Source organism: Podarcis vaucheri (assembly GCF_965113315.1).
Source record: "Podarcis vaucheri genome assembly, contig: SUPER_10_unloc_1, whole genome shotgun sequence".
Classification (NCBI taxonomy): Eukaryota; Metazoa; Chordata; class Lepidosauria; order Squamata; family Lacertidae; genus Podarcis; species Podarcis vaucheri.
Window position 1 is genome coordinate 1984551 of NW_028118809.1, and position 12310 is coordinate 1996860.

At 52.1% G+C, this 12310-nt stretch overlaps 1 long non-coding RNA gene across 2 annotated transcripts in view; it reads left to right on the forward strand.

The window, feature by feature from the left end:
• Nucleotides 1–12310, forward strand: part of LOC309542617 — a 23071-nt gene continuing 10761 nt past the window's right edge. The window contains exon 1 of one of the 2 annotated variants that reach the window (XR_014224319.1): nt 1–119. This is a non-coding gene — a long non-coding RNA (uncharacterized lncRNA). Of the gene's footprint in view, nt 120–1544; nt 1586–12310 lie in introns of those variants that run through there. The other variant, XR_014224320.1, reaches the window with a different exon arrangement.

Genomic DNA, 12310 nt, shown 5'->3' on the forward strand with positions numbered 1-12310 from the left:
CCAGAATTCTGGAATCCAACTGGCTGCCCTGCTGTGGAGGACAAGTCCCTCTTGAAAGGACTCAGCTGTACTCTTTCTGAAAGCTAGAACACTCTCTGCCATGTCTCAGTTCTCCAAAGGTGAGAGCCTGGAACCCCATGGGCTCTTGCCACCACTCGGCAGAGAGAGGGGAGGCACCCAACTTTTGGAAGAATATTTTATCCACCCTGCTCTGTGAAGTCATCCTGTTAGAAGCACTTGAGCTTCCTGTTCCTGGTTCCTAGGAAATTGGGGGAAGTGAGCTGCAGGCTCTCCTCCCTGCTCCAAAAAGCAGGCGTCTTCCCCCAAATGATCATAGGAATTGTAGTTTTAACGATAACGATAACGATATCTTTATTGTCATTGTCCCGTGAGAACAATGAAATTGAAGAACTACCTAAAACTACATAAAAACTACCATGAAACTACCATGAAACTACCACAAAACTACATAAGACTACATAAAAACTACATAAAACTGCATAAAAACTACATAAAACATTTTAAAACCCCTAACAACTCTTAAACCCCATTTTAAAATACACTATACTTTAGAGACCCCTTATGCTGCGTTTAGAACCAGAATTGCATTTGCATAGAAACTGTTTCTCCGCCATGAGCAGCGTTTCTTAGGGGTTCTGGGAATTGTAGATCTGTGAGAGGGAAGCTACAATGCCCAGGATCATTTGGGCAACGTCATGTGCTTTAAATGCTCATTGGATGCACTTTAAATCGTAGGATCATAGAGTTGGGCGGAATCCCCTGCAATGCAGGAAAATCAGCTAAAGCATCCATAGCTGATGGCCATCCAACCTCTGCTGAAAACCCTCCCAGGAAGGAGAGTCTACCGCCTTCCGAGGGATTTCCTTCCACTGTCAAACAGCTCTTGCTGTCAGAACGTTCTTCCTGAAGTTGAGTCTGAATCTCCTTTCTTGTAGTTTGAAGCCATGGCTTCAGGTCCTGAGGGCCTCTGAAGCAGGAGAAAACAAGCTTCCTCTCTCCTCCCTGTGACGGCCCTTGAGATATTGACAGGGCTGCATGTCGTGGCTCTCATATCAATGTCCTGAGGGACAGAGAGCAAAACGGTTCTCTCTCCCCTTTCTCCACCCCCATGCAGAATTGCAAGGGGTCAGTGCATCTGGCTGGTAAGAAGATGGTTGGAGTTTGGAACCCAGCCAAGGCTGGCTGTGGGCAGGATCCTGGCATTGCCGGGCGTTGGACTAGACAACCCTTGGGTTGCACTCTACCATGCTATGATTCTATCGAGCAGCTAAAGGAACAGGCGGGGGAGCAAGATGCAGAACAAGGGGAGGCACAACCACACACCCCAACAGCACCCTTTGGGCTGACCCACAGTGGCCTCATCCCAGCACACTTTGAAACCCCACCCCACCCTTTGATTTTCTTTCTATTAATTCAGCTGCCTGGCAACCCAGCAGCCTGGCCCCTGTTTGTGATGTCACAAAATGCTTTGCAAGCAAGCCTTATAGTGCCCAGCAAGAGGGATGCCTGTCAGATGATGGTGAGATGCTTGCTGGTCAAGTGATGATAAAAATGAATTCTGAAGGTAGGATGCCCAGAGGAGATGAGTGGCATTATTACTGTTGTTGTTGTTGTTGTTGTTGTTGTTGTTAGCATCACCCATCACTGGTGCCTGCGGCTTGGCTCCCTGGCTTGACTTGTCCACAGATGTTGTCAGCTTGGCAGGTCTTCAGCTGTGGTCCCCAGATTATATTTTCTGTTGTGAATATCTGGTTGTTTACAAGGTTAAACCATATGGCCTTTGCATGCCTCTATTTTCTTAACTCTAAGGCTTGAAGTCACTGGGTAATTCCATTGAAATATCAACCTACAGACTCATCGTTCCTAAATAAGTTGCAGATCATTTTAAAGAGAATTTCCCAAAGTTTCATGATCTTGTCACTGTGTGGGATGGGTTTTAACAGGAAGGAGTGTATATATTAATTGAAATTTATCCCTCCAGATACCCACAAATGTGAAATGAACAGAGTTTTTAAATCCCCTCCTTGAGAGCAAAATTAAAGGCTTAGGAGCAGCCAACTGGACCATATAACACCGGTCCTAAAGGATCTACGAGGGCTCCTAGTATGTTTGCGAGCACCATTCAAAGTGTGGGTCCTGTATACCTGAAGTAGGGTTGCCACCTGGTTCTTAAAAAACAGAGTTTTAAAATGCCATCTTTGACAGAAAACTTAAAAGGATAGGAATTAGGCTGCGAAACCTTGTTTGGAGCAAGTCCAGCTATGAAGTCAGCTGCCCACTTCAGAAAGAATCAGGCCGCAAGCTGAGAAGTTTAAAAATAAGCCTTCCTTACTTTATTCTCATGCATTGGTTCATAGCAACAGTAGCAGTAAAAGGTATGCAGGCAAAAACGGTTATGCATTTGCAAGGGACACCCCTAAACCCTAGAGATTAATAAATGGTAGATTTGGAGTACAGTGGTACCTCTGGTTACGAACTTAATTTGTTCCAGTGGTCCATTCTTAAGCTGAAACCGTTCTTATTCTGAGGCGCGCTTTCGCTAATGGGGCTGCCTCTGGTATGTGATTTCCGTTTGCATCCTGAGGCAAAGTTCACAACCAGGAGCAGTTACTTCCGGGTTATCGGAGCTCGTAACCTGAAGTGTTTGTAACCAGAAGCGTTCGTAACCAGAGGTACTGAAGGAAGAGCCAAATAGAATTTATTCTGAACCACCAAATTGAGTAGAAAATATCCAATTTTGCAAACGATCCCCCAAGCCTGTAATACAAAAGGATGTAAAAATAGAAACTTCCCCTCAGCAGTCCTGCAGTTCACCGGGAGGTAAAAAGTCCACGCTGACCTAGGTTAGAAACTTGTAAGGAATGAACAGTGAGTGATTGAATCCATGTGAGCTAGGTCAGAGTTAGGTAAACGTAACGCGGGTGGTGCTGTGGTCTAAATCATAGAGCCTAGGGCTTGCCAATCGGACAGGGTGAGCTCCCGTTGCTCTGTCCCAGCTCCTGCCAACCTAGCAGTTCGAAAGCAGGTCAAAATGCAAGTAGATAAATAGGTATCTCTCCAGCGGGAAGGTAAACAGTGTTTCCCTGCACTGCTTTGGTTCGCCAGAAGCAGCTTAGTCATGCTGGCCACATGACCCGGAAGCTGTATGCCAGCTCCTTCGGCCAATAAAGTGAGATGAGCGCTGCAACCCCAGAGTCGGCCACGACTGGACCTAATGGTCAGGGGTCCCTTTACCTTTACCTTTATTAGAATTCCCAAGTGACTGTCAAGCAGGGAGGGAGGGTGGAAGAGAGAGTGGAATTCTGATAGAGACGGAAGGTTGGAGGAGGCTTGGAAAGGGAGCGTGAATGTTGGGGGAGGCAGTTGAGAGTCGGTTGAGAGTGGTGGATTCTAGAAGGGGGGCACTTGGTGGGGGACCTGAAGCTGGGCTGGGCAGCTCTTCGGGATCAGTAGTCCAGTAATAGGATCAAGTGTGCCCATCAGTGCCCATGAGAAGGACTCTGAAGGTAGGAGGAGCTCCAAGGCCCAGAGGAGATGAGTGGCGTAGAAATACTGTTGTTGTTGTAGTAGTAGTAGTAGTAAATAATAATAATAATAATAATAATAATAATAATAATAATAATAATGTTGTTTAGTTTAGTCGTGCCCGACTCTTCGTGACCCCATGGATCAGAGCACGCCAGGCACTCCCGTCTTCATAATAATAATAATAATAATAATAATAATAATAGCAGCATCACCTGTGACTGGTGCATGTGGCTTGGCTCCCTGGCTTGACTTGTCCATAGCTGCTGATAGCTTGGCAGGTCCTCAGCTGTGGTCCCCAGATTATATTTACTGTTGTGAATAACTGGTTGGTTACAAGTATCCCCCACCCTCCTGCCCCAGACTGGTGCTGTGGCGCCTGGACTGAGAGAAGGAGAGGGTGTCGGACATAAAAATGAAACCTTGGAAGTTGTGGTGTGTTAATTCCATGGGGAATCTGTTCCCCACATGTGCAGGGAGGTCGTGGCACTGACCTGAGTGAAACAGAGCTGGGTTGAGGGGGGGGAGCAGGCCCATCTTGCCCCAGCCCCTCACCCCCTTCTTCCAAGCCAGGGGTTGGGGCGTCGTGTGCCCAGGCAGGAGCAGCGATTGTTGGCAGCCAGTGGTGATGTGGGCATGGGCAGCGTGGCAGGGGTGCTTGTTCTGTCTCCCTCCTTCCCTGGGTCAGCTGGCCAGACACCTCGCTAGTGCTCAAGCTTTCCCCACAGAAGTTTGGGGGCTGCCCCCCTGGGGGCCCCTACGTCTCCTCCGCAGGAGGGCCCTGCCTCCCCTGGCTTGCCTTTCCCTGCGCTGCTGCTGGGCTGTTCTGTTCCACACAGGAGGAGGAGGGATGTTGGCTGGGGGGAGGCAGCAGAATGAGAAAAAGACCTGAGAAGTCTGTTGGGGCAGGGGGAGATATTGAGGGAAATCTGCCCCAGAAGGAAATCGTTGAGGAGGGTCCATGGGACCCCTGTCCCCTAGAGTGGATGCCTGTGCCAGGAGAGTACAATGTCCTTCTTCATTCGCAGGGCTGTGGCATAGGAAAGGCTCTGGCCAAGCAGCAGCCCAGCGGTGCCATGATACAAACCAAAATGTGCAGGTATGCTGTGACTTTCTGTGGCAGGGGAAGTGTTTTCCTGTCATCTTGCCAGCTGGAGGAGAAAGGCCTGATTTAGATATTCCTATAGTTTTATGGAAGGACACGGGTGGCGCTGTGGGGTAAACCACCGAGCCTAGGACTTGCCGAACAGATGGTCGGCGGTTCGAATCCCCATGACGGGGTGAGCTCCCGTTGCTCGGTCCCTGCTCCTGCCCACCTAGAAGTTCGAAAGCATGTCAAACTGCAAGTAGATAAAGAGGTACCGCTCCGGCGGGAAGGTAAACGATGTTTCCATGTGCTACTCTGGTTCGCCAGAAGCGGCTTAGTCATGCTGACCACATGACCCGGAAGCTGTCTGCAGACAAATGCCAGCTCCCTCGGCCAATAAAGCGAGATGAGCGCCGCAACCCCAGAGTCGGCCACGACTGGACCCAATGGTCAGGGGTCCCTTTACCTTTACAGTTTTATGGAGGTTTCTCTGCAGTCCACCTGGCCAGGTCAGGGGGTGTGATTCTTTCCCATGCCAACACCACATCTCAAGGCTGGGCTGGGGCAGTTTTAGGATGGCACGTCCGGTGCGCTCACACCACGCTGCAGAGGGGGCTAAAACAATGCGGGAGAACAAGAGGGAAGGGTGCCAAATTGTAGGGTCATACAGGGCTCTGTTGACATTTGAGAGCCCAAAGTTGGCCCTTGGTTGGGCACAGTTCCAGATTAAAACCTGTGGAGGCCCCTAGGCAGTCAAAATCTCACCGGGTTCCTCGCAAATGATCTCCTGATACGTTTTTGATTTTACCAACCAACAATATTAATAAACCAATTTTATTACACAAAACAACAGAATTTAATTTGATTTGTTGTCACGGGGCCTATAGGCTGGTGTCTGCTCTGCCCATTGGGTAATCCAGCTTTGGTTGGGAATGCTTCTGTGGAGATTTGAACTGCTAGGTTGGCAGGAGCTAGGACCGAGCAACGGGAGCTCACCCCATCGCGGGGATTTGAACCACCAACGTTCCAATCGGCAAGCCCTAGGCTCAGTGGTTTAGACCACAGTGCCACCCGCGCCCCATATTTTTCTCTAATTTCTGTATCACATGAAATGTCCTTCCTGAGATTCTAGCCAACCTCAACCGGTGGCCTCAATTACCATAATGAACCTAGGAATATAATAGATACATATTATTATCTATCTATTTATCTGGAACTCCTCCAACCAATCTGACTAATTGAGCTTGTTTCTTCCTTAGGAGAAAGGCAGTCCAGAACAAGGGGGGAAAGGCTCAAACTTCAGGCAAGTGGAAATGCCAACTGAGTGCCCTATATTATAGCAATGCTTCCTTCCCGTGTCTCCCACCCTCATGCGCCATATTGCTGCTAGCATGGCTGGGAGCCAGGCGCTTGCTGATTCCTCCGTTTTCTTTACAGGGAGGGAGACTTTCCCCAAAGTACTGTATACCTTGTTCTGGCCAAATCCCTGGAGAGATGTGACGACCCTCAGGCACTGGGGCAGAGGGTACGAAGGGGTCCTTGTGAAACATGTTTTGGGAGTCCTAGCAACACTCCCCCCACCTGTGGCTTCCAGGAAGTGCTTTTCAGAAGCATTACTCCCTCCAACTGGGTTGCCTTGCATAACCCTCTCCACTCTCACCCTCTTTGAAAGCCACCTCATCCAAGATGCTCTTGTGGGGCATCCGATTCTCCTTGGCTTTCTTATTCTCGCAAGGAGGCGGCTCTTGCAAGATCAGCAGTGTGATCTTGTTCACTCCCCTTACAAAGTTTCCCCTGGTTCGCAACTGCATGTGTCCATCATTCCTTGACGATTACAGAAGGCCTGCAACTTTGGCACATCTAACTTGCACGCATTTAACTTATGTTCTTGGCCCAAAAATCTAAAGAATCAAAAAGGGAGCAGAAAGCACGTGGGTCTCCAGGAAAAGAGACATTGGCAATCCCACCCAGTCCTGAACCCCATGTGTTTTGACCCTATGAGATTCTGGTTTGAGGTGTGATCCCCAGAACCTAACCCCCACAAAAGTGGCAGGCTTCCTGTTGAGAGCATCCACCACACTGGACATTCAAAGGCCTCTTCTACCACTTTCACAGTCTTGGCTTCCAACAAGAAATCATGAGAACTGTCCTTTCTCAAGGACCTACCATTCCCGACAGCTCCCATTCCCAGCACCCTGAACACATTACAGGATTTCCAGGATTCTCCATGACAGTTGAAATATACTCAGAGTCGCAAAGTGATTTCATGCTCTTTATTCAGCTCATAGTGGTGAGGAGGAATGAATGAAAGTCCCCTCAAAGTATCTGCTTTATATACATTATTTACACAATGGGCTGCACATGATTGGTTAATTCTGGAATTCTACTGTAAGCCAATCAGGTTGTGGATTCACTTCTATCTGGAGCATGATTGGGTGGTTCCTGCCAACCAATCATACTGCTGCATTGTTCTTGGACCAATCAGACTGCTGCATTCTGAATCCTATTGTTCTAGGACCAATCAGACTGCTGTAATTTGGATCCTATTGTTCTAGGACCAATCAGACTGCTGCAGTTTGGATCCTATTCAACTCAGTACATAACACCCCTCCCCTCTAAGTTCCAGTCCTGCCCGGGAGGTCGCATTCATAGTCCTCGAGGTACGCCGGCGGCCTACATGTGCGTTGAGGCCTGTGGTGTCCCCTGGTCTGGGGTTCAGGTTCTGGCTCGTGTTCCAAGGATGCTGGCTGTGATGGGCCTGTTTGGTCTGGCACAACCGGCTCGCTCAGTCGTGGTTCTGGTTCCGGTGTCCTTTCGGCCTCGCGGGTCCTCTCTGTATTTACTGATTCTGCCTCTCCTGCTGGCCCCTCCTGCTCTATGGGCCTCACTGCCCCTCTGTTCCCTTGGGACTCCTCTGACCTTTCCTCCACCTGGTTTTCTCCTGGGAATCGTCGCCGTATCTGGTTGCAGTGGCGGCGCCAGCATTGCCCCCCATCCGTTAGCACCTCGTACGACACGGGGCCAGTGACCCTGGTGACTGTGGCAGGTACCCAAGCTGGGCCTGCCCCAAAATTCTTTGCGTACACTGGGTCCTGGGCCTCGAAGGTCCGGGGGTTCCTGACTTCCCCCACCACTACCTCATCCTGAGCTCTATCGGGGTGAAGGCGGTCCAATCTGATTGCAAGGCGCTGACCCATTAGTAGTTCAGCAGGGCTCCGGCCAGTCGTTGAGCTGGGGGTGCTGTGCTGTGCTAGGAGGAATGTGGCAAAGCGGTACTCCCAATCCCCTTGCGTCATGCGGCGAAGGGTGTCCTTGGTGGTCCACACCATGCGTTCTGCTTGGCCATTGGTGGCAGGGTGGAATGGCGCCGAACGGATGTGGCGGATGGCGTTCTGCGCTGTGAAGGTTTGGAATTCTCCTGACGTAAATGCAGTCCCGTTGTCTGAGACGAGAGTGTCAGGGAGCCCATGGGTTGCAAACAGCCTGCGTAGTACCCGGATGGCTGCGGACGTGGAAGTGGACGGTACCAGTGCGACTTCCAGCCATTTGGTGTAGGAGTCCACCACTATGAAGAATGTTTTCCCCTGAAAGGGGCCAGCGAAGTCCACATGCAGGCGTGACCATGGTGCTCGGGCGGACTCCCAGGACTGGACTGGGGCCCTTGGGGGATCTGGGCGGGATTCTTGGCAGGCCTGGCAGTGTTTGACCCAGGCCTCTATCTCTCCGTCGATCCCTGGCCACCACACATAACTCCTGGCAAGGGCCTTCATTCTTACTACCCCTGGGTGTGTCTCGTGTAGGGCTGTGAGGACCCTTTTGCGGAGGGGCTGGGGAACAACGACCCTGCTTCCCCATAACAGGCACCCCTTGTGGGCCGACAGTTCATGTTTGCGGGTTGTGTAGCCGGCGAATTCTGGCCCGGGGCTGCTGCTGGGCCATCCCCTCCACACCCAGTCCAGGACCCGGGAGATGACCCTATCTTTCTTGGAATGGTGTGCAACTTCTTGTGCCTGAATGGGGCGGTCGGGAAGCAGCTCCAGGCTCATAACCTCTTGTGCAGGTGCTGGGTCGGGGCCTGTTTCCGGTAGTGGTAGCCTGCTGAGGGCGTCCGCATGGCCCATTGCCTTCCCCGGGCGGTGAATCAGTGCATACTGGTAGCTGGCAAGGAAAATTGACCACCTGAGGACGCGAGGGGGTCTGCTTTTCGGGGGCAAACAAGCCAAGCAATGGCTTGTGGTCAGTCACCACGGTGAAGGGCCGCCCGTACAAGAAATCATGGAATTTTTTTACTCCCTTCACGATTGCCAGACCCTCCTTGTCTATTTGCGAGTAGTTCCGCTCGGTTGCGTTGAGTGTCTGGGAAAAGTATGCCACCGGTACCTCTCTTCCATCCGGGAGTTGGTATCCCAGGACAGCGCCAATGCCATAGGGCGAGGCGTCGCATGCTAGCACCACCGGCAGCCTCTCATCGAAGTGTGCCAAGACCGAGTTTGAGACAAGCAAGTCCTTGACTGCCTGGAATGCAGCCTCCTGGCGCTGGCCCCATACCCAAGGGGCCCGCTTGTCCAGGAGTCTGTGTAGGGGCTCTGCTACCGCCGCCTTGTGGGGAAGGAAGGAATGGTAAAAGTTCAATAGTCCCAAGAAGGCCTGAAGTTCAGTCTTGCTCTTGGGTGCTGGGGCATCACAGATGGCCCGTACCTTGTCCCCAGTCGGGTGGACCCCTTCTGCGTCCACCATAAATCCCAGAAAGTCCACCTGAGGCACTCCTAGTAGACATTTTTCCCGCTTCACCTTGAGACCCGCCGTCTGGAAACGGTGCAGAACGGTGTGGAGGTGGTCCTCAAACTCCTCTGGTGTGGGCCCGGCAATCAACACATCATCGAAGAAGGGGGTGACGCCAGGAATCCCTTTAAGGAGCGAGTCCATTAGATTCTGGAATATGCCTGGTGCCACACTGACACTGAATTGCAGCCGCTTTACCCTGAACGATCCTCTGTGCGTCACAATCGTCTGTGCCTCTGCTGTGGCCTCATCTACTGGCAGCTGTTGATATGCTTGGGCCAAGTCCAGCTTGCCAAAAATTTTCGACCCAGCCAGGGTGGCAAGGACATGGCTGACCACTGGCACTGGGTATGCATGGGCCGTGACGGCCTTGTTTATGGTACATTTGTAGTCTGCGCAGATGCGGACCGAACCATTAGGCTTGACGGGTGTGACGATTGGGGTTTCCCAGGGGGCATTAGGCACCGGCTCCAGCACTCCTTGCTCCACGAGCCGGTCCAATTCCTCGTCTATACGGGGTTTCAGGGCGAACGGGACCCGGCGGGCCTTGAGCCTGACCGGTCGTACTGCGGGGTCAAGCTGTAGATCAATGGGGGGCCCCGTATACTGTCCCAATTTCCCATCGAAAACCCCTGGAAATTCCTTGCAGGTGGCGTCCACGTCCACTTGTAAGGTAGTGTGGTTCACCCCGGCGATGGCTAGCCCCAGTGGTCCAAACCATGCCAATCCCAGTAAGCTAATGTAGGGGCCCTTGACCACGAGCAAGTCCAGTTGCCGCGTCCGCCCTCGGTATTGCACCCTGAAGGTCCCCACCCCCATTGTGGGGACCTTACGTTTCTGGAAGTCCCGGAGGGTGAATGGGGCCGGCCTGAGTTTGGGACCCCCAGTAGGACACAGTTTCCTTAAGGTCCTTGCCGAGATTATGGATAGAGTTGAACCCGTGTCAAGCTCCATGCGGCATGGGGCCCCCTCTATCTGTACCTCTACATAAATTTTCTCTACGTTGGGGTGGGGCAACTGGTATACCTGGAAGTCCGTGAGCTCCGTAGAGTTGCCTTGGTGCGTTGGGCCCCGGGACCTGGGGCTCTTGGATTGGTTATCTGATGCCTGGCGTCGGGTGGGCCGAGCTTGACACACCCGGGCGATGTGTCCCAATTTTCTGCACTGCCTGCACTCTACGTTGCGGAAACGGCAGGTCCTCCTCTCGTGACTTTCCCCGCAGCTTGCGCAGTTCCCTCCTTCTCGTCGAGGCAGCTGTGGTATGTGGGCTGCTTGAGTGCGCTGCTGTACTCTGTGCACCTCCTCCCTGTCAGATCCTGAGTCGTCGGTGAGGTCTTCATGGTGGACCCTCGGTTGGGGTGGCAGGCTCGGCCGTGCCTCTTGCGTTGACCTCTTGGCAGCTTCCGTTGCCAGGGCCTCCTCCAGAGCGACCTGGAACGTTAGGTCCTTCTTGGCGTAGAGGCGTCGTTGCAGCCAGTGTGGTGTAGTGGTTAAGAGCGGTAGTCACGTAATCTGGGAAACCGGGTTCTTGTCTCCGCTCCTCCACATACAGCTGCTGGGTGACCTTGGGCCAGTCACACTTCTGTGAAGTCTCTTAGCCCCACTCACCTCACAGAGTGTTTGTTGTGGGGGAGGAAGGGAAAGGAGAATGTTAGCCGCTTTGAGACTCCTGAAGGGGAGTGAAAGGCGGGATATCAAATCCAAACTCTTCTTCTTCTTCTTCTTCTCATCCTTCAGGCCACCGACGAGGCGGTCACGAAGCATGTTCTCCAGCTCTGAGAAGTTGCAGAACCGGGCGGCTTGGCGGAGAGAGGTCACAAACCCAGTTATGGTTTCCCCAGGGGCTTGTCGCTTTGCGTAGAAGGCATTTCGACGAGCCACCACTGAGGGCTGCGGCGAAAAGTGCCCCTTCAGCTGCTCCATTATTGTTTTGTATGGAACAGTAGCGACGTCTTCAGGTGCAAGGAGAGCCCGGGCGATTTCAAATGTCTCCTCTCCGCAGATGCTGAAGAATATCGCCCTCTTCTTGGCGTCTTCTTCATCGGTGACCCCTTTGGCTTCTAGAAGGAAGGTGAAACGGGAGGCGTACGCTTCCCAGTCTCCAGATGCTGGGTTGAATGGCAAGAAGCTGCTGTCGGTTGCCATTCTGAGTTCCTTGTGTCCCGGAGCTGAAGCCTGGATTCCCGGTGCGAGGCAGCGGTGCGGCAGGTGGCGGTGCTGCGGTGCTGTGTGTAGCAGTCAGCTCAGCGGGATCCCACCTTCGTCGCCAGTGAAATATACTCAGAGTCGCAAAGTGATTTCATGCTCTTTATTCAGCTCATAGTGGTGAGGAGGAATGAATGAAAGTCCCCTCAAAGTATCTGCTTTATATACATTATTTACACAATGGGCTGCACATGATTGGTTAATTCTGGAATTCTACTGTAAGCCAATCAGGTTGTGGATTCACTTCTATCTGGAGCATGATTGGGTGGTTCCTGCCAACCAATCATACTGCTGCATTGTTCTTGGACCAATCAGACTGCTGCATTCTGAATCCTATTGTTCTAGGACCAATCAGACTGCTGTAATTTGGATCCTATTGTTCTAGGACCAATCAGACTGCTGCAGTTTGGATCCTATTCAACTCAGTACATAACACCCCTCCCCTCTAAGTTCCAGTCCTGCCCGGGAGGTCGCATTCATAGTCCTCGAGGTACGCCGGCGGCCTACATGTGCGTTGAGGCCTGTGGTGTCCCCTGGTCTGGGGTTCAGGTTCTGGCTCGTGTTCCAAGGATGCTGGCTGTGATGGGCCTGTTTGGTCTGGCACAACCGGCTCGCTCAGTCGTGGTTCTGGTTCCGGTGTCCTTTCGGCCTCGCGGGTCCTCTCTGTATTTACTGATTCTGCCTCTCCTG